At 55.1% G+C, this 21,883-nt stretch overlaps 2 long non-coding RNA genes across 2 annotated transcripts; one reads left to right on the plus strand and one right to left on the minus strand.

The window, feature by feature from the left end:
* The first annotated feature begins 1,039 nt into the window (after nucleotides 1-1,039).
* On the plus strand, nucleotides 1,040-1,607 carry LOC139078474 (uncharacterized). Its single transcript, XR_011531437.1, has 2 exons — nucleotides 1,040-1,384; nucleotides 1,464-1,607. It is a non-coding gene; the product is annotated as an uncharacterized lncRNA (long non-coding RNA).
* An 8,625-nt stretch (nucleotides 1,608-10,232) lies between these two features.
* LOC139078798 (uncharacterized) lies at nucleotides 10,233-17,494 on the minus strand. The gene is made up of 3 exons (XR_011531913.1): nucleotides 16,934-17,494; nucleotides 13,138-13,316; nucleotides 10,233-12,667 (listed from the first exon to the last, which is right to left on the minus strand). It is a non-coding gene; the product is annotated as an uncharacterized lncRNA (long non-coding RNA).
* Between the last annotated feature and the right edge of the window lie 4,389 nt (nucleotides 17,495-21,883).

The following is a 21,883-nucleotide window of genomic DNA, read 5'->3' on the forward strand; positions in this document are numbered from 1 at the left end:
GGCAGGCAGTGCTTGTTCACTAGTGCACCCTGGATCGTTCCCTGTCTGTCCCCCTGTCTCACTTCCTCTCCCTCAGGCAGGCCTCTCAGACCACCTCCCAGATGAACTGTCCGCCCCCAGTCCTGTCTCAGCGTCTGCTACAGGGGCGCCTGAGCGAGGAGCATGGTGGGGACTTCAGAGGCACGCAGAAAACGTCCAATGCGTGTCAGCAGTTACTACTATTGTTGCCTTCTGGAAATGCATTACCTTATAATAGAGTTAGTTTCCTCATCCGGATACAGATGATCCCATAGAAATGTAACAACCTGATCCCTGACCGACATCATGACCAAACCGTGCGGGCACCTGTTTCCTTCTCAGCCCTGCAAGATCGGAGAAAGCTCGCTGCCCTCGTGTGAACCACCCAGTGAGGCCCGTCAAGGTAGGGCCCCACAACAACCATGCGTCTCAGGTGCAGAGCAGGTCTGGATGGGACACTGTAGGTGGGTTCCCCATTAGTGGCGTCCATGCTTCTGGGTTGTGTTCCCAGCAGAGGCGCACAGAGACGCTCTTGGTCTTGTCACCACAGGGCTCGCTCTCACTGCGTGCCCACCGTGCGATGCACTGAGGCCTTCATTTCGTCCTCCACCTCCCAGCTCCCAGCTGCAGTTATGTCCCCACTTGGTAGAAGAGGAAGCAGGCTCAGAGAGGCCGAAGGGCTGCTCACTGCATGCGCGTTTCCAGCAACACCTCCTCCTCCTGACCCCATGTGCATAGCCTTTGTTCCTTGAACACACACACACCCTCACGCACACTCACACCCACACTCATACTCACACACACACTCCTAGACACAGGGAAGGAAGTTTTATGCCAAGGACAGGGTTGGGGGGGTCTGCCCTGCTGCAGACCATGTGGGGGGGTCATTGACTGCAGAGAATTTAAAAACAATAATAAAAGTGACTATAGATGAGTCTGCTATTTATTGTCACCGTGCACTAGGAATTCTAAACAAGGCCAGTGATGGCATACTCTTTCCCCTAAATCTCTGTTGGGGCAGGTCCCAAACAGCTGCTGCCATTCAAGGAGCTTCGCTGACATCCACGTGGGCGGCAGGTTAGCACGTGGTCCTCACCCGCCCTTGGATGAGCCCTGGCTGTTGGCTGTCTGGGACTCGGCTTCACATGCTTGCCGTGAGAGCGCTGATGGTTCCAGCTCGCAGCCCCAGGTGCTGTGTGTTCCTGCCTCAAGACAGCAGGTCTGACAGGCACCAGGACTGCCCAGCGACGGAAAAGATGGAGAAACACAACAAGGCCCTCAATGTGACCAGCTGGCACTTGCATCAGTGTTGAAAATTTCAAACAGTGACACAAGTTAGGACTGTGAGGGACAATATTTTTGTTTGGTAAGGTCAGATTTTGGGTCACATATGAACAATAGTTATTTCTTTTCAGATTATTACTGACAATAGTTTTGTCTTACAGAGGAGATGAGCGTTAACAATGGTCGGCTCTGGTGTAAATCTGCCGGGTCAGCTCCACTGGACCATAACGGACAGAAATCCAGGCCCTTTTTGGGTTTTTCTGTGTACAGTTGTCCTAAACCTGAAATATATGTGATGCATTCCACATATTGCTACTTTTTCTGCTGCAATTATGCCTCTGTGTTATTAAACACATACGCCATATGTCTTTATTTGAAAGCTCAGAACCTGGTCAGTGCTCATAGCAGAGGTAATGCCCACTGCACTTCTGGAATTTGGTTCCAGAGCTACATGAGTACGACTGCACAGTGACTTCCAGCCTGGCCTGTTTCCTCCCGTGTTGGACATTGTGGGCTTCACACGGACTCCTCCTGTCCTACACACACACACACACACACACCGCACACACAGAGCTCAGGCCTCCAGCTGAGCCCTCCCCAGGAACCGCCTCAGCCAGGAGGAGCTCAGAGTCAGCCATGTCATCCTGGGGCCACCCCATCCGATGGGCTCAGGCGAGCACAGAGGCCCCGCCCCTTTGCCTGCATAACGGCAGGCCTGAAGGACCCCCAGCGGTGCCCTTCCTTGGGGCTGCCTTCGAGGTTCAAATTCTCCCTTTGCGGGGTCCCAGTCCTCCTGCCTCGCTCCCCACAGGGACGGAGCCTAAGAGCACTCTCTGATATTCCGCTTCTGCACAAACCAGGGGCTGATTTTTGGAACTCTGTTATGACACCACTTACCTCCCCCGACCTCCGTATTGCACTGACCTGGCCCTCTGGCCTGTCACCTCTTCCCCAAATGCCCGTGTTGGCTCCAGAGTTGGCCCAGGTGGCAATCAGTGCTGGACCCCAAATATTCCCACGGTTCTGTCTTCCAGGGTCACTAGGGCTCCCCTGCCTGGCCCTGTGGCCGGGTGGGGCTGTGTGGATAGCTGGCTGATAGGCTGTGGGCAGAGATGACCTGGGTCAGTTCAAGAAGATGGTTTAACTGCCACCTGGAGCCCTCCAGAACCGCTCCCCTCCAGCACTGACGTGGGTCCTGGAATGTGTGCACGAGGCGAGGCCCCTGCCAGTCCTCTGTGGGCAGGGAGAGCGGATGTTGAACCTCTGGTGGTGTGCGCGCTGAGACTGGGGACCGCTGCTCACAGCAGCATCGTCCTGTGCATCCCCCTGATGCAGCTCCCGGGGGCAGGAACCTCCTTCCCTGCGCTTTCTGGCCATTTCTCTCAACTTCCAAGTTCTGTACAAAACGCAACCATCTCTGTGAAGCCTCTGCATTCAGCCTGGAGCCTGTTCTTACTTTGTCCTGTGAAGTTTGTCTCCCCCATTAGACTGACGGCACCTCCAGGACAGGGAGCACATCCCAGGCTCCTTCTCTCTGTCACAAGGCCTTGGTTGTTGCAGAGGCCATGCTGTGAAAGGCACAGGAGGCGTGAGGAGCCGAGTTGCATGCTGGGTGGTGCTGACAGTGTGTGTGCAGCACGAGAGGATGCTGAGAGGAGGGCACAGCCAACACAGCTGCTGAGCGTCACACGCTGCCCTGCTTCACTGGCCCCAGGCAGAGGCCATGGCCTCCCGCCCACCGTGAGCACCTCCCGCCCTGCCAATGCACCACGGGCCCGGGTTCCAGCCCCTCCGCAGTGCTCTGCGACGTTCTTCTCTGTACCCTAAGAGCTTAATAGTGATGTCAGATGTTCACGCACAGTCATGTCTGTAGCTTCGTGTATTGAGCAAACATCAAGCATCCTGGGGTCCCAAATGCTGCTGATTAGAACAGAGAATACGCCAGTGAGTACCGTTAAAATCGGCTCGTTGGAACACGGGTAATGACACTGCTGTCTAGGCAGTTCTGCACATGTGGGGACGCAGGGACTGCACCGTCCACCTGTGCCCACCGAGCCCATCCACCGCACAATGGCAGCGGCACGGCCGGCTCGCTGCAGGGCCGGTGCTCAGAGAGCCAGAACCGCGGCCTGGCTGGGTCAGATCTCCCAGAGCAAGGTCAGCCGCGGGGCACACTGCCACCTCAGCAGCCTCCTGCTGCCGTTGCTGTCATGTTCTCTGAAACACCTGACTTTCCTCAAAAACATTTTGAGGAGGATCCACAAGGCCTCCCCGCTTCACTCTGCTGCTGAATCATTTCCTCTGAACTGTTTCAGATCTTTTATTTAATTGCTTGACGTTGCTCATCTGTCCCAGAACTGCCTCTCGCATAGACTCGGCTCCCTGACCTGTTAAAGGAGCCCCACGGGCTGCTGCTGATTGGCCTGCGGTGGGCGAGACTCAAGTCCAGCCCCTGATCCGCTCGGGGGCGCACAGCAATGCGTCTCTGATGCGGCCTCTGGGGTTGTCCAGGATCAAAGACGTTTCTGGGGCTGATGATTCCCCCTGACCCCGTCACCCTCCTTCGCAGAGTCCTGTGCCGGTGGAGAGAGGAGGGTGATCCTGCAGCCAGAGGTGAGAGACAGGAGCATGTCTGCCCCGTGGCCTGGTTTGGAAGTCCCCGAGTCTGTGCCCTGGTTAGTGCTGGATTTGGTAGACAGAGCCCAGTGAGCTGTCCATGCCCCCCGGGGCAGCAGAGGCTGGGAAGCTAAGACGACTTTGCCCAAACTCCCCTGCAGCTGTATTCTGGGTGTGATCTTATCTCCATCCCATTAGGTGTAGATGCTCATGATTTCAGGGCAGGGAGAAGTGGGCCCTGGTCTGCTCTGTCTGCTCTTCCCACTGGGGCACCCCAGCAGGTGGGGAGGCTTCTGATTTTCTGCTGCAGCTTCAGCAGAGGTCCCGACATCCAGGCAGGGGCTGCACGAGTGTCAAGAGCAGGCCTTGGGGCACCCATTTCCCGGGTAGCAGCTAGCGGGAGCCTGGGCCCTCTTCCGACCCCCAGCTGAGACAAGCTACTCCTGAAGCACGTGGCTGGGGCTGGTGGCTTCCTGGTCTCGGAATTTTAGCTAAGGTGGGCGGTCTAGAGGCAGAGGCGGCCCAGCACCATCCCCGGGGCATCCAACTTCCGGCTGCGGCAGAGGAAACAGACCCCTTGCTAGGCCGTCGGTTCTGTGCCCAGGAGCCCCTCGCAGAGGCCAGGCCAGGGCCTGCCCCTTAGTCCACTCCACCAGTTCGCCAGCGTCTGGTTTCTTCTGTCAACTCCGGTTTGGCTTATCAGCACCTGCACTTGTGTTAACAGCAGACGTCCCGACTGTGCTGTCCATCTGCTGCTCTGCCTTGACGTGTTATAAACCGAGTTACATACCCCAGGTTTGAACAAGTTGAGTTTAAACTTGCGCTGAAAATAGAGAATGGCTACAAATCTTTCCTTCATGCGGCTCTGTGAGCTTGGCACGGAAGGTGAGCGTCTGGCTCTCAGACAACAAGCTCTCCTCCGCTTGCTCAGCACCAGCTCCTCTGGCTCTGGAGGCGTGGGTGCAGGTTCCGTCCACTGCTTGGCCAGCTGGTCCTCATTTCTGTAACAACCGTCCTCCTCGAGAGCACGTCTGCCGGGCGCAGGAGGAACCCTGAAGACACGGGGAAGAGAAGCCCACGGTGAATGCTGGAAAGTTCTCTCCCTGTGGGAGCAGGGAGCTGGGGCGGGCAGCCTGTGCCGCGTGGGAAGGGCAGGGGCTTGCAAACGTGCGCTTGGCCCCCTGCCTCCCGCTTTCCCCTCATTTATTTTGTCTCTTTATCAAGCTCAAATCTTGTGCACAGAAGCAGTTACGTCTGAGCGATCGACTTGCCTCCATAGTCAGGAGAAACAGTCTTGTGTGCCTTGGGCGGGTCTTCCCATCCTGATGGGTCCCTGCGTGGACATCACGTCAGAGAAGGGGTTTCTGTCCCTTCCTCCCCAGTAATGCGTTGGAGGATTCAAGGCATTGAGACTTGAATGTTGTTCTTGGATTCCTCTCACCTGCTGGGTGGTTCTGCCCCATGCTCCGTCCTCCGGTAGCTGCGAGCCCACCTGCTGTTTCAGTCGGTGCTGGGGGTCTTCAGCTCATCAGGGTTAGGAGGAGGGAGCCTCTCCAACCTTCTGTAGCACCACCACCTCTCCTTCCATGTCTGTATTGGCTTGGAAATCAGAAAAAAATAATCAAAACACTTTTTTGAAAAATCAGAAAACGTTCTACCCTCTGTTGCTCATTCGATCCTCCCCCTTGGAGTCAATAGAGAACAGAGACAGGGCTGCAGCCACAGGCACACGGGAGGTCGTGGACAACAAGAGGAGGTTCAGCCGAGGCAGGCACTGGCCGGAGGACATCCAGTAGCCTGCAAGCCCTGGACCCCCCACCCCAGGGTGAGGCCTGCCTGGGGGCAAGGCTGCCCAGCAGGGTCAGGACTCAGGAGAGCGCCATACCACGGGAGACGCGGGATGCTGCTGTTGGCCCCAGGGTGAGCCATGCCACCAAACAGCTCCAAGAGGAGAGCCGGCCTCCTGCGTGAGAATGGGCACATGCCTGGGCCCTGGAACAGGCGGGACCTGACAGTGGACCTGAGACTATAAGGCAGCTGTCTCAGGGTGGGGTGGGGGAGTGAACTGCATCTCAAAACGCAACCAGATTTCTAGCTGGAATCCAGGTGAATCCAGGAATCATAAACTCCTCTATCATTAAGCAGATTCGTTTACTTTTGTGTTCATTGAATGAATTTACAAATTAGTGCTTTCTTGGGGGAACAAATGCCTGGGAGCCTGCAAATAGCAGATAATACCATGGAGTTAACATGCACTCAACAGAAACAGTAACATCAGGTTATATCAGCACCAGCCAAAGAATACGAACATCCAGACTTTTGAATTCTCCAGTGTCAAAGGCCTCTGTGATTTACTTCCTTTTAGGGCTTCATCTGGGTGGGGAAATTTGATTTCTAGCCAGAAGTTTCTGTGCAGCCCGTCCCTGGACTTCCTTGAATGGTGTGGCGTCTTCTGAGGTTTCTGGCATCCATCCCTGGTTGACTCCAGCCTCCTTGAGTCCAAGGGAACTGTCTGGAGGAGAGCACCAGCGACCTACTCCCATTTTCTTGCTGGCAGGACAAGTCAGAGTGGCCCAACGTGCTTTTCCGACCCTCTAGATTGGAGACCCATCTGTGGAGTCAAGCATGTAGGTTTTTCTGAAAAATGTTCCCTGTGAATGGGGTCATCGCTCCTCCTTGCTCCCCGCTCCTGCCCGCTCGTCCTTCCTTTTCTGGTGAGATCTCCTGGCAGATTGAGTGTTGGGATCGTGAGCAGCTTCCAAGGATCTCCAGCTGCCTCTGTTTCCAGGTCTTCATAAGCTCAGTCAACACTTCCCACCCCAGAGAAAGGGAACGGGCAGCAACCAGGGGATCCAGAAGAGGCTTTTATTCACCCCTCATGCACTCATTGAGTGGGGCAAGGTTTGGGTTGTTTCTTAAATTCTTTAGACAATAGCAGCCATTTCAACCTGAGCATATCCTTGAAAACTCTGGCCCCCATCCCCACACACAAGTGCCCATCAGCAGAGGAATGAACAAATACGCCGAGGTGCATTCCTGCCATGGGGTGGACGCTGGTGTGACAAGGACACGGTGATCCACAAGTGCACGAGATAACACAGATGAGAATCTTGCAAATGCAGTTGGAGCCAGAGAAGTGGGACAGAAAAGTACAAACTGTACGATTCCATGTGTACGAAGGACAGAATGGAGATCAAGCTACACTATTGGAAGTTGGGATAGTGATGACCCGGGGCCCAGCTGTGACCAGGTGGTGACCTTCTGGGTGCCGCTGACTGGGTGCCGCTGAGGCTGGAAACGTGGGATGAGCAGTGCGTGAGACTTCAACAATCCATGCACTGAGGAAATGTGTACATCGTGTTTGTGTCCTAGATTTGAAAATAAACAAGAGCGCGGGCCAGCTCTGTTGTGGGTGAACAGACGGGAAGATCCACACGGGCCTTTGGGAAGGAGAGGCCCTTCTTCAGACCCCACTTCCCCAGGGGCACTTCTCTCTGCTCAGTGCTCTGGTCTCTATTTCTTCTCCCTGGGCTGTAAGTGACAAGCTTTGGGACAAGAGGGGACAGCCCGTGCAGGCTGTGGTGGGATCCTGACTGGGAATGTGGCTTTGAGGTCGCTGACAAAAGGGAAAACAAAAATATGTCGTGTGGATGTTTTCAACACCAACTCTCGGGATTATCCAGAACGATGGGAACCCCCAAGAACCTTTCAGCATTTGAAGGAGAGGTTCCAGGGTTCTTCCAGAACGTGTGCTAAAGGACAAGGAGATCAGAGTTCAAGATGAAGCAGAGGCGTGAGGGGCAGCCCTTCGTCCCAGGGTGCAAGGAGGAGAGACCCTGGGGAGGCCGATGAGCCGGACACCTCCAGAGCCGAGGGAAGACCAGTCTCCAGCTGCAGACTTTCTCGAGGTTCTGAACAGGATTTATTATTATTATTATTAATATTGTTGTTGTTACTAGTTTGATTCATGTAAAACTGACCTCTTAAGAGAAATAAATTCAATTTTCCTCCCAGAAACACTTACAAAGAAGAACCATCCTCCCCAAGATGATAAAAGAGGACAAACCAATTCAAAGCTTTCACTTCCTCATTTTTGTGTTGAATCTCAAGTGCCCTTAAGGAAAAACAAAAAACACTGAGCCACATAGACCTATTTTAAGAACAGCAGGTATTTCCACACTGGTGCTTTGACTTGTTTCTAGATCAGAAACTAGACAGCAGGTCCACGGAGCCCCGTCCCACCTGGCGTCTGCTCCGCACGGGCTGAGGAAGAGCAGCCGTGGGGTCTCGCAGCAAAGGCCGTTTTGTCTCGTTTATGATAGACTGCCATGAATTTACTAATTTATAGCATCTACTTTGATATTATCCACAGAGGCCAAGACTGGAGCCCGGCCCAGTCTTTTTTGGAAATGATCCCTTTGAAATCAGGAGGTCCACTTAAAGAAAAGAATGTAATTGTGAGTTTTACAGAACTGACGTCACCACTGTTCTGTGTGGCTTTCTTTGTCGAGACTTTATCTGGAAGCCACTGATGGGAGTTCTGTTCCCATCCAGAGGGTGGTATTGAGCAAGTCGTTGGGAGTCTGTCTGCCAGGGGACCCTTCCATCTCTAGAACCATGCCAAAATGGACATGCAGGGAGGCATTTCACAGAAGTTCCAATCTATGTGCTCCCCACAAGGAATCCCATAATATTGAGCCTGAAATGACCATCTGGATGACCTGGTCCATTAGCTGCTGGGTCAGGCTGTGTGGAAGGGCCCAGGAGCCCCAGGGCCAGGCCTGTCTTGAGTGGGGTCGCAGGAGGGACCTCCAAGGTCACCTGCCGTGATGATTGCTGTACCCCCTCCACTTACACACTGTGCTTTCACAAATAAGTTCTCATTTGACATTTCCCAAAGCTAAAAAGAGTGGAAAGCCGCTGATCTGCTTGAGGCCCTTATTTTACAAATGAGAAAACGGAGCCCAGACAACCATGCTGGCCGAGGATTCCCAAACAGAAAGGAAAGTAGATAGCCAAGCAAGATGAACGGATAGTTGGAGCAAAATGGACGCTATGGGAAAGTGGCAATCAAACTCAACAACTGGAAGAGCCAACGCAGACTAAGATGAAAGTCTTCAAGGTAATTATCATTAATATAGTCCAGGAGATTAGAGAATATAAACCATCCACAAAACAAGATGAGGCTGTTAGAAAAAGAACTATAAAACTTCAAAATTTAAAAAATGATTGAACAGACACATTGAAGGATGAAGTATTGAACTGAAAGATCAAGGGTTTCTTGAAGAATGTTCATAAGGACAAAGAGATCACGATCAGAGGGAGAAGTGGGCACATGAAGGGGAGGGCCAGAAGTCTCGTCATGTATTTACCAGGAGTCCCAGGGAACAGGCAGAATCCAGGGAAGAAGGTACTCAGCTAACCAACAGAAGAGCGCGTATCAGGACTTTCTCAGTTCTGTGCGGGGCCGGCCTCACAGCTGTGTGGCCTTCACCGTCACACGGGCTCTACACTCAAAAGGGCTTCCACCTGACATCATGCTCTGTGGACACCATCTTGGAATTGTTAATAATTTGATTTGGGATTTGTTTTGTCAGTGAAGTCCTATGAGACAATGGAGGGTGTGTGTTAGCAGAGAAGAAGCCACGTGGAGCTGCTGTCTGCCGGTTCTTGCTGTCCCATTTGTGTTCACAATGCCCCATAAACACAGAGTGTGGACCAAAGATGCATGCAGTTTGGCAAGACTGCAAGCAAGTACAGGTAAGCGCGTCCCCTTTACAGCTGAGTAAGTGGGGCACTGACAGCTCTGAGAAGCCAGACGCGCCACTTGAAGCTGAACTCGCTTCAAATGCAAAAGAAGGCAGTGACCTTCTCAGAAACACGAATGGCCCAGGCACTTGTCCTATTCTTTCTCCCCATTGAACGTCCCTGGTCAGACAGCCACTTGTCTGAAAGTGATGACGCAGGATGGAAGGGAAGAGGGGGCCCATAGCGCCTATCCTTCAGTCCTGCCCTTCTCCTCACTAAGCCACGGTGTCAAGACGTGAACTAAAGATGATGGGATGGGTTTTGTGCAGCATTTCCCCTGTTCTGGTAAAAATGAAATACTCATGTGTGTACAAGCTACAAAATACAAACTACGTAATTTCAATGGTTCCTCGTGCGAGTTAAATGCACTCGAATTTGCATTTAAAACTGGCATTGCACAATATAAAGGTGAATGCTAAGACATGCTAATAATTTAAAATTTTCACTTTTCTTTACTTGCAACGACATTAAGTAACAAAAACACCACGGCAAGTCAAGAAAAAATGGAGGAAAGGAGAGCTTTATATTTTGGTATCATTAAGTGCTGTTTTCCTGCCTTTTGAACAAGGGTCCCACATTTTAAAATGCACTGAGTCCTGCAAATGAGGTAGCCGGCCCTATTTACAAGGCAAATTCACAGCAGAATACATTTTAAAAATATTCATTTGGGAACTTCAAATGTAAAGAGGAATGTTTGAGGTCTCCAGGGAAAGAAAGAAGAGATCATCATCATTTGCAAGAAATGAAAGTCGCCACGCCAAGGGATGGCCGAGCAGGTAAAGCTTCCATCGTGGACCGATGTGGTGTGGGCACTGAGGGCCACCCCTCCAGGGCTCCCCACTCGGTGAATTGGTGCGGGCAAGGCCCAGAGCCTCTGAAGAGCTGAGTGGCCCAGGCCCACGTCTGGTCATCATTTGGCCTAGAAAGCAAAGGAGGTGGAGAAGCCAGTGACATGCTGGTTGTGACATTTCTAGAGGCATCTCCCCACAGAACTGGCAGGGCTGGCTCTGGAGCCAGGCCGGGTTCCTGGGACATGCAGAGATGCAACTCGGCTGGGCTGTCCCCTCCAGGCTGCAAGCGGTGGGCTGCAGTTGGAGGACATGTTGAAACTCAGTGTCCTACTGCTCCAGGGTCTGGACACCGTGGTGCAGTGGAAAACCCAGGGGACAGAGGCCGGGAGGATGGGGAAGCTGCGACGACATGGCCATCACTGAGGACACTCAGGATGCCTGCAAGACTCAGGTGTCCTGTGTCAGAGAGTAGGCTGGACCAACTGTGGGTGCCCTGGGTTCACATGAGTGTAGACACCACATCCATGCACACACACATCTACAAACACACACACATATACAGACACACAAAGAAGCCTAGAGACATATACAACATGCATCCATAAACATACATACACAGAGTCATTCAGAGACACACAGACACAGACAGAGACACACATACACAGACATAACAGACACACACAAATATCCAGAGACACACATGGACATGTGCAGACATACGTACACACTTACATAGACATGTACGCAGACACGTATACAGACATAACATAGACATACATACATCTGTAGATATACAGACAGAGACACACATATACACAGACACAGACAGACACACAGACACACACTGGAGAGGAAATTTCTCCTTCGGCTCTTCAAATACAGAAATATACAAACAATTCCCTTTGGCCAAGCAAACCCCTGCACCATGTTAGGAGTTGGCTAATGACACAGGGCGCCAGCTCTGCCTTTCATCCCCCGCCCTTCATCCCTGGTAGAGGCACTAATGAGCAAACCCAGCCAAGCCATCCAGGAGGAGGGACGCCGAGCGACTAAGCATTGGGAAAAGGTCCAGCAGCTGAGGAGTGCTGGCCGGTCTGTGCCTGCTCCGTGCTGGTCCAGGCACAGGGAAGGAACAGAACGTGACTCCCACTTTCAAAGGACTCTTGGCCCAACGTCCATAAAACATGCATCTCAGATCGGATGGTACATCGTGTTACAGGGACCTTGAGAGCTGAGGGAATGTGAGGGAGTGCACGGTCGGCAGTGAAAGGAGGGGAAGATTTATGGGGAAAGAGGCGTGGGCTGACTTTTCAGGCTGGAAGAGCAGGGCCAGAGAGGGAGGCGCGGTGGGCAGAGAGGCACCCTCTTGGGGCAGACGGGCAAGATGGCTCCAGTCCAAAGACCCCCAGGACGTGTGGGGTGACACGAATGTGAACGGGCTTCCGTGCGGCGGGAGTTCTGTGCATTTTGAGTACGCTTTCTGGATCTCTTACAGGGGACTATAATCTCCAGAGGCTTCCATAAGTATTCAACCACGGGACACTCCTTTCTGTGGAGCAGAACACAGTCTGTAAACACTGATGTGAGCAGATCGGGGAGGCCGTGCAGGTCATGGGGCAGGTGACAGGTTACAGCTGGGAGACAGGATTCCACCGCACAGTGCAGTTGACCCACCCTGCGAGCCCAACCGTGGATGGAGCAGGAAAGCCATCGTGGGCTTGAAGGATGGAACCCTGGGGGTGGAGGGAGCCAGTCCCTCAGCGGATTTGCTCACAGCTCTTGGGTGAACCTGCTGCCCACTCTCAGTGAAAAGCAGAGTATAGGGCGTGTCCATGGAGCCCGCCTTCTGGATGGAGGGCAGCGGGACCTCAGGGAGGAGATGGCACGCCGTCCTAACACAACCAAACTTCTGAAGGGTCAACATCCATGCGGAAAGGGGGAAATCGTGGCAGCAGAGTGGTCATTGATCCTGACTTTTCAAATGCCTTTGTATCATCCACATGTGAAGACTGTTGCAAAAAGTGGCTTCCTGAGGTGGCGCTTGGTTGGTTTGCTGTGGACAAGGACTTGCCTTAGATGACCAAAGGCTGACTCCGGGGCTAATGGGCAAGGGAAGGAGTCTTATTCATTCACGGTCGGGATCCATGTGGCTGGAAAGAGAACAGGCACGATAACATCTCCATGGCCAGGCATCCAAGGGCAGAGACAAATGTGTGTTGAGCGCTCACTCCGTGAGGGCTGCTTTGCTCTTGCGCAAGGGGGTGAATGAAGTCTGGTAGCATCTACACTCCAGGCACATCCCCTGCCACCCCCCCACCCCCACCCCGAGCCTCGGGGTCCACCTGGATGGAGAGCCCGGTGACCGCCATCCTGGGAGGCCTGGGCAGCCCGGGCAGAAGAGGACCCACAAGGCAGCAGCCCTGGTTCTTACGTGTCCAGAGCTCATAGAGGCGTCCCCTGGGTGCTGAGGACCACCCGGACTCCTAGAGCAGGGCCTGGTCCAGGGGGAGCACGGGAGATGCCTGGGAGGCAGAGTTTGCGGAGGCTCCACCCTCTGCCTTGAACGTCCACCCCTCCTCCTCCAGCACATTCCTCCGCCCCATACGTGGTGCTGTCTCACCTCGCTCTCTCCTGCTGCAGAAACGCGTGGTGAGGCGGGACCCGCGATGCGGACTATAAATACCACGTCCCGTGCCGAGTCCCCACACAGGGACAGGCCAGCTGCCATGAGAGGGCTGGAATGCGGCTCTTGAGTGGGTCGCTTGACACTCCACAGGGATGTGCCCAAGTGCAGGCGAGCTGGAGGAGAGAACACGCTCATTCAGTCCCGACCTCCGTGTGGTCCAAACCTTAGAGTGTCACCAGCTCACTGGAATGAGGGAGAGACTAGGTACAAATATGTATCTTTTCACTGACCTAGAAGGGTCACCATCACTCCTGTTGACATTTCTCAAATATTTCCTTGGGTGTGTCAAGGGGGTGGCTCACCCTAGGCTTTGCGTGCTCTTTGGGAATCTATTAAAGACTCAGCCAGTGGGGTCTCCTCCGCTGGCCGAGGCTCCAAGTCCCGGGGGCAGGGGAGGGGGTGCGGGGCGGGGGTGTGGGGGGGTTGGGGGGGTGGGGGTGTGCGGGGTGGGGGATGGAAGGCTGGGTAGGATGGACTAGGCCCTGAGCAGGTGAGGGTGAAGTCCACGGGCTCCCTCCACACCCGTCCAGTCCCCCTGGGATTTGGGGACCCAGTAAAACAGGGAGGACCAGACCGAGGTCCTTTATTACCTCTTGAGAACCTACGCTAAGAAAGGGCCAGTCCTCCAGACCACGGTGAGCACGCAGTGAATCCACTGTTTCCCTCCCCTTAATCAACGGCCTGGACTATTCAAGCCCTAGTTAAGGAAACGGGTATTTCTGTGTCCAGGTGACCTTCTCCAGGAACGTGGGACTTGTTCCTCAGTTCCTGAGGACTCTGGGCTGGTGATGAACCGGCCTGGGTGAGGGGCCCTTCCAGCCCAGACCTTGAGCATCCCACCTCAAAACGAGCCACTGCAAGCTCAGCTAGCAGGAAAGATCACGTGCCAGGCACGTCTTTAACAAGAGGACATAAAGAAACCTTTCAAGTCCCTTTTACTGGCCATTTCCTAATGGCACAGATTAGAAATTGCTTCCCCGAATAGCGTAGCCAGCTGCCAACCACTCACTTTGAAAATAAATCACGGACTCCATCTTTTTACACCTGTCAAAATGTGATTTCCAATAGCGCATCCAGTTGGTGGCTTTCCTGCTATTGGGAGAACAGGCAGAACCCAGGTCCCTGTTGCCAGCACGGGAGAGCCCTTGCCCAGGTGTCAGGCTGCCATCTAGTGGGCACTGGGGAGGGGCTGTGGCTCTGCTGTTCAGGGGCTTGGGGCCCACCAGGCCACACTGGCGGCGGCTGCTGTGCCCGTGAAAGAGGCACAGCCAGCCCCCTGACTTCCTGCCGTCGTCCGGCCAGCCCGCCCTCTATTAGAGACTCGACATTATGACCATGCACCCATCTCCTCCTTCCTTCCTCCCCTCCCACCTCCTAAAAGAGGCTCAAGCCAAGGAAGTGGAGCCCCATGGGAGGCGGTTCCCGCAGCAGAAGGCAAGGATTTGATGGAGAGGATGGCTGCCCACTCTGGGAAATCACCCTGGGGACAGCCCCGGCGCACGCAGGCAGACAGCCTCAGACCATCCAGATTCCCGCAGGCAGGCCCCGCCCCTGCGGGTTTCAGGAATAAGGCTCACCTGGGGATGGCGCTTCTGCCCGCCCCTAGTTCCTTAGGCGTGACAACAAGGTGCCTAGGGGCTCAGCACTTGGCCTGACCAAGTGCTCAATTGGAGGCTACAGAGGGGCCCACAGCCCGGGCTGGCGGGTGCCTCCCTAAGCGTGGCAATGCAGAGCGCGGCCCCGTGCCCGGACCGCCCAGCGCATGCCTGTGGGCCTTGCTGGGCAGCTTGAGAAGCAGGCTGACACACAGGCTCGTGGGCCCCAGAGTCGGGCGGGCTCTGGGGGCAGGAGCCTAGGGTCCCATGCCTGGTTCCCCGCCTGCTTCGTGCCCTGACCAGTCTTCCAGACAGCGTCTCTTCCCTCCCCCACCAGAGCCCCCACGAGCCCCCCAGGAGCCCCCGGGTGCAATGATGGTTACTGATTTAACAGGAGAGCAGGGCCAGGGAGGGGGTGTTCTTCCGGGGCCCACAGGACGGGCGGTGGGACCTGGTCCACCTCCACAAGCCCCGTGCAGGCTGGGGGAAAGTCACCCCAGCTCTGGGCCCCTGCACCACCTCCGCCCTTCCCTAGGGGGCCGGAATTCACCTTCACTGGAAACAAATGCCACCTGGATGCTTCTTCAGCTGTTAGTTCTGGGCCTTCTCTGGGCAGCAGGAAACTCCCTGCTGGCTTTTTCTTCTCTCTTTTCTAGTTCTTTCTCTCTCTCTCACACACACACACACACATACACACTTGGCTCAGTCCCAGAATTTGAAGATCCCCACGCATAACCCTGCCCTCCGAGGGCTGCCCTGTCCCACTGAGTGAGGATGAGGATGGCGGGCAGTGTGACCTTTGCCTGTGGCCTCCAAAGCCCTCCGCTGGTTCACTTGGGAGGGGCGGGACTGGAGAGCAGAGGGGGCTCCATCCCCGGGGCCTGCGTCGTGGGATTAGAACTGAGGACCTCGGGATTTCTGGGGCCCTGCGGGGTCAGAGGACAACGAGAACATGCCAGCTGGACCAAGCATAATTCCCCACAGATCTGGCTGGACACATCCACGTGGAGAGACCCTGATGACAACCAGGGAGCCGCAGCTTCTGGGGACACAGTCCTGGTGGAACTGTCCATCCATCCTGCCATTGTTCTGTTTGTCCAGGTGGGCAGGGACCTCGGGAAACACCTGCCAGTGCCTTTATCTGTCCACTCCCCACTTGGACGGCCTGGCTGGTATGGCAGCTAGACATCCATGCTGGGCGCCTTCTCTGGTTGGGCCCAGCCTCTTGCTCATGCTCTCAGTGGCTCCGTGTGGATGATGCCAGGCCTGCAGTGGGTCTTGTCCCTGAAAAGCCCGTGGGCCAGACCCCGGGGGAGCAGGGGGAGGACTCCTGGATTCTAGCAGAGACCCCTCCCCGTCCAGGTGACACCAGCACCTGCCTCCACTCCGCCCACCATGCCCAGTGTCCCAGCTGGCCAGAGGGAGGTGTCCACCGGGACCAGAAAAAGGGCCATAGCTGTGAAGGGATAATCTAGGTTGTTAGATACAGACGTTGAGAGCTCAAAGCTGGTGCCTTAGACAGCCCCCAACTCTCTGGCTGATAGGGAGCACCTGGGGCCTGCTTAGACTTGGAAGCAGGGGGCCCGGGGGTGTCCTGGAGGGCAGACTGTTTGAGTTGAAAGTCAGCAACCGCCCACAGTAAAAAGCATTTGTTTACACAAATGTAGTCATGTCTGAGGTTGGCTGAATCACAGATTCTCTGAATTCAAGTATTCCTCAAAGATCAGGATTTCTGAGCCCATGGGCCACCGTGGAGGGTGAAAGACACAGAGGGACAGTACACACTGCCACACGGTGCTGGCCCTTTGACTTCTCCGGAGGATGCCACAGTGATGGTCCATGCACACTGTACTCCTGCATGGCTCACAGTGGCCAGGACCCAGGGGGCACGGTGGTCCCCTTCCACCCGTGACCCTGACCCTGAGCCCTGTGGGCTCGTGGGCTCTGTGGGGACAGAGTGACTTCTTCTCCTTCCTCAGGCCTCGAGAAGCACCAGAGTGCAGGAGGGAGCTGGGGTGGGGGGAGGAAGGGCCAGGTGCCCTCACGGACCAACGGTGGAGTCCTGGGGACTGCTGGGCAGCACCCATCCGTATGCAACTGCACGTGTCCTCGACCCCACCATAGTGGACACTCACCACAACACACGACACACACGAGTGAAGTCTTGTGTGCGCTGGGTCTTTGGAAAGAAGCTCAGGCAGGAGAGGCAGTGTGGGGGCAGGTGTTCATCAGCAAGGCCGAGGGTCCATGTCTGTCGGGCGTGGACAGAAGACGGTGCAAGGTAGCCTCAGGTGGCCCCGGGGGACTCTGGGCTAGCTTGTCTCAGCAGAGCTGTCCCAGGGGCCCAAATGGCCACAACTGCACAGACCAACCCCATCTCGATAGGGCCCCCTCCCAGCGTCCATCAGAAGACCCGTTGTATGCCATAAAGCTGCCAGGCGCTTAAACTCCTCACTGGACGAATTCAGGGTCCTGAAAAGGCTTTGCAAGCTGTAAAATATTCTGCAAATGCAAGTTGTATTCCAGAGTGCCCATGAACACCACTGCACGCATCTAGCCCACCGAAGTAAACTAAACCGTTTGTGTGCGTGAGTGACGCCCTGTGCATTCACATACTGTTCCGGGATTTGTTATAAAGCCCTTTGCTGGCTGGTCTGCCCAGCGGGCAGAGGTGCAGCCAGCGGGCTGCTAGGGGCATCATTTCTCCCCTGGCTAGTTTCCAAAGGCTGAGAATGGGGACAGAGGAAGACTGTGACACCCACGGATTCTGAAGTCATTCTTGGTGATGTGGATAAGTGGTCTACCTTTGCTTTCTCTCCTGTGGAGCCTCCAAGAATCACGGGTGGCCTGAGGCATTGGTTGAGACCCACGAAGCGTCCCACCCTGTGGAGTCTCAGGGACGATCTGGGCTGTGGCTGGCGCCCCTCCTCCAGGCCACTCACCCCTCAGGGGACCACGTGAAAGAGGTAAAGCCTGCTCCGCCGGTTAGGCTGGCTGCTCAGGGGGCAGGAGGACAGGTCCTCACGGCCAAAGTCCAAGTCCCACTGAGAAAGCACCTGCGGGGCTGCAGAGGCGGCCCTCTGCGCTGGCTCGGGAACCTGCCTCCCCCATCCCTGTCCCTGTCCCTGTCCTTGTCTTTCCTGGCATCCACCCACCCTGGCCGCTCCCAGAGGGGCCAGCAGGGGTCAGGCTCTGAGCAGCGCAGGCAAAGAGACCTCTCCCTGTGAACTGGATCGCTCGGCTCTTACAAAGACCTGAGTGGAAGCGGGTCAGGGCCAGGGTCCAGACCCACGGGATGGGGGCCCCGGGGGAGGTCGGAGGCTGGCAAGAGGGGGGACGCCGCTTCTGCACACTGTGGACTGACCAGGGAGATTCCGAGATCAACTCGGTTCATAAGGGAAAGTCATGTTTGTGGCAAGAGGAGTATCAGAAGTACAAGAAGATCTGAGAGAAAAGGCCAATGACACCTGTTTCACAGAGTCTCGCATACACACGCACTCACACGTGGGCACACACACACAGAGTCCTGGGGCAACGTGACAAAAGAACCCAGGCACCCCCCCCAGCCGCTGCCTGTGGACCACGTGCTTGTGGATGATGATGTCCAGAAGCAGGGACTCCAAACAGAAAGCACTCTGGCCGCGCAGCCCAGCCCTAGCCAGTGGGAAAGCCTGTGGGAGACATGCCTTCGTGCACAGGAACAAAGCTCTGGAGGGACACTGAGGAAAACCTCACGGCAGGACATTCTGGAATGGGGATCTTACTGACTCGAAGAACAGAGCGTCCTAGCGTGAGCAAGCGGCTGAATGTTTTGATTGCAGAAAAAGTCGATTAAAATGGCTCTTTGAGCCCTGCTCTGCTTTGACCCCACAATGCTTTTCTGTGAAGTAATCTCCTCTGTCCGTCCTGGGAGGTCAGCCTCACCCCTGAGTCGGGCGGGGCCTGCTCAGATCCTTGGATCCTTGTGTGCTTAGCTCTCTTCCTTCTGGCTGGATTTTCCTGCTGTTGACATGATCACATGAGGATCAAAGAAGCAAGAAGAGGGAGGGGGGAGGTAGTGGGGAGGGGCTTTACCGGGCAGCTCATGTCCCTAAATTGGGACAGATGCCCGGTGGGACAGCACACTGGCTGCTGTGTCAGTTTGCCCACCTGGGCGCCCTTGATGGGCAGAAATCTCACTGGCATCCCAGGGATGTGTCCAGAAGTCATGCTGCACCAGGTGCCATCAGGACGAGAGGAGACGCAGCTCTTGAGGGTCCCCAAGAATCTCTAGGTGCACGAAATGTGACCACCGCTCCCTGCGCCGTGGGTGCAGGTGATACGCCTCGTCCCATGGAAGTCACTTTCCTGCTGGCACAACCCACTGGGCCAGGACTCAAACTCAGCAGACGCTTTCTCGGTATCTGCTGGCTCCTGTGTTTTCCTTCCTGTTCACTCCCTGAAAGCCTGAGGCCTCTGCTCTGCCTGAGTTGGGGAGGCAGGGACGCAGCCCGGCTACTCACAAGCACTGAGCGCTCACAGCACTGGATTCCAAAGGGCTGTGTCACCCTCGAGGTTTAGAGAAATTCATGATGTCATTTGATTTGCGCTGTGCAGAAAAAAATAGTGCCGAACACTGGCTCTTTATTTTTATGAATGAGGAAGAGTTGTTTATGCACAAGATACATTTTTCACTCATTGTTCCACTGTTTAATGACAGTCATGGAAAACTGAGTCATTCAGGGACCTGAAAGGCTGCACGGGCGTCAAGTCTTGTGACTCATGGCTTTGGTAAAGAACGCTTAGCTAAAAAAATAGCTCCTGGAAACGTCCCCAGCTGGGTGGCACGTGGGCTGAGAGCAGCACTTGGTCAGCCAGTGCACCCCGGGGGGCAGTGGCCGCGGCCCCCAGCCGTGGGACGGTGAATTCAGACATGTGCAGGACGTGCTGAGCCTGAGGTCGGGATGCGCGGGGCCTCCAGCTGGATGCCGCCCGGGGTCTGTGGCCACAGCCCTGGAAAAGCGTTCTTTCTTCTTCTGGGTTAATTTTGTAAAACTACAAAATAATAAGCAAGTGGCCTTCAAAAGAGCGCTTTGTAATGAAACATCAAGTATGAGCCCTGGGCCCTCCTGCTGTATCCAAATGCCATCATTTTTTTTTTCTTTGAAGGGAAGATTGATTATATGCATCCTGGGGTGTGTGGGCGGATGAGAGGGAGAGAGCACATCATGTGTAAAGAGCCAACAATTGAGAACACGGCAGGGCTGACTTCAGCTAATGAGAGCACGGAGAGCTGCTTCCTTGGCAGAGTTCCCTTCCCACCAGCGCCCAGTTTCCCCGTGTGCATGAGGAACACCAACACCAGTTCCATCTTGCTAAAGGCGTCCAGCACAAGAGTGCTTCTGTGGTCAAAGAAGTTGGGAAAATGTTGAGTTAGAAAAAATGGGTTCAAAGGTCTTTGTTGCAATACCCCTCGAACTCCGAGCGGGCCGATGCGCGCTGGGATCCTTCAGTGGGACACGCTCAGCCGTGTTTTCCAGAGTTGTTTCATCAGGGAAGCTGCTGGCTGCCCGGCGTAGCTCTGTCTCCCAGGCCTGTGTCGCTGGAAGACGCTGTCTCAGGCTTCTCTCTAGTGGACGGCAGGGTCACGAGGACTTGGCTGGGCTCACGACACCTGAGGAAACACAGTGGTTCACGGGCACCTGCTTTCTCTGGAGCAGGGACGATGTCCATCCCAAGGCCGCAAGCCAGTTTCCAGGAGAAGGAAACTGCTCCTAACTGGGAAAGGGAAACACCAGCATTGCTTATCCCAAACGAACAGAGAATTTGGAAAAGCAGAATCTCACTCTGGCTCTCTTAAAATGCTTCCTTCCTTCCCAGAAAGAAGAACGTCATATCGACCGGTTTGAAGTCCCCTTCTGACCTTGGAAAGACGAGCGCGGGTCTGAGAATCTCGCTCTGCCCCCGCCTGCTTCAGCGATAACGCCATTGTACATCACTGCGTCCAAGGACCACCACATACCCATCACCCTGGTTTCTGCCCCCTCCTCCCGGTGGAAGGTTTGGGCCAAAGGTTGGCTCTCCTCCAAGCCATCGCACAGTGCCATCTGCTGGCCCACAGTATCCCCACCACAAGGTAACCCTCAGCCGTCGTGGCACAGACCGTGGTTCCCACTGACATTTTTAGAATGCGGCCCCAGGCCTCTGCGCGTGTCTGCATAGGTCGGAGGGTAACCCTCATCCACAACTGTGCAAGTGGGGAGGTTCTATGACTCGCTCACCCAAGGTCAGAGCTGGAGACCCAGCTGTCTGGAGTGTTCTCCATTTCGACTTCATGCTCTCTCACTGCTTCCAGAACAAAACGCCAAGGGGCTCTTTGCCATCCTGTGTCGTTCCCATCTCGGAATGCCCCATCTCAGGGCTCACCAACGGAGTGTGGGGCTTCCTGACCCAGGAGCCCTCCAAGCCTCTGCATGCCATGAGAGGACCTCCAGGGAGCTGGGAGGGAGCTGGTGGCCAGCTGGACCCCAGGCCTGAGTGGGCAGAAGAAAAACGCATACAGGTACCAGCAGGCGTCCCTGGGCAGGACAACTGGCCCACACTGGCATGCAAGTGGTCATTTGGAACAGGGCTCAGTGTGTGGTATGTATATGTGTTCATGTGTGTGGTGTGTTTGGTGGATGTACGTATGTGACATATGTGTGTGATGTGTACATATGTATGTGGTGTGCGTGTGTAACCCCCTTTAAAACAGGAGGAATGAGGGGCTCTGGAATTCTTTCCTCGGCCCCCAATGCTGTGTAAGCTGTCTTCACAGAGAAAGGCAGAGCTCACAACCCACGACCCTGCTCTGGCCCCTTTCGGGATTTCTGGGTCTGGTCAGCTCGCCTGCCATTAGGGGAGGCCGTGGGCTGCCAGGCTCTCGGTGGGCACACCCCTGCCTGTGAACAGAGGCCCGGGGCCAGCCGGGCCCTCACTGACAGCCTTTCCCTTCCGCCTACAGCGGGAGCTCACGGCCCTGCGCCAAGGGCCTGCACACATCAGCCTTTTTAGGGCATAGCTAGGGACTCAACATTTCTTTTAAAAACACATTGTGCATTTGACAG

The sequence above is a fragment of the Equus przewalskii genome, chromosome 22 (assembly GCF_037783145.1).
Source record: "Equus przewalskii isolate Varuska chromosome 22, EquPr2, whole genome shotgun sequence".
NCBI lineage: Eukaryota > Metazoa > Chordata > Mammalia > Perissodactyla > Equidae > Equus > Equus przewalskii.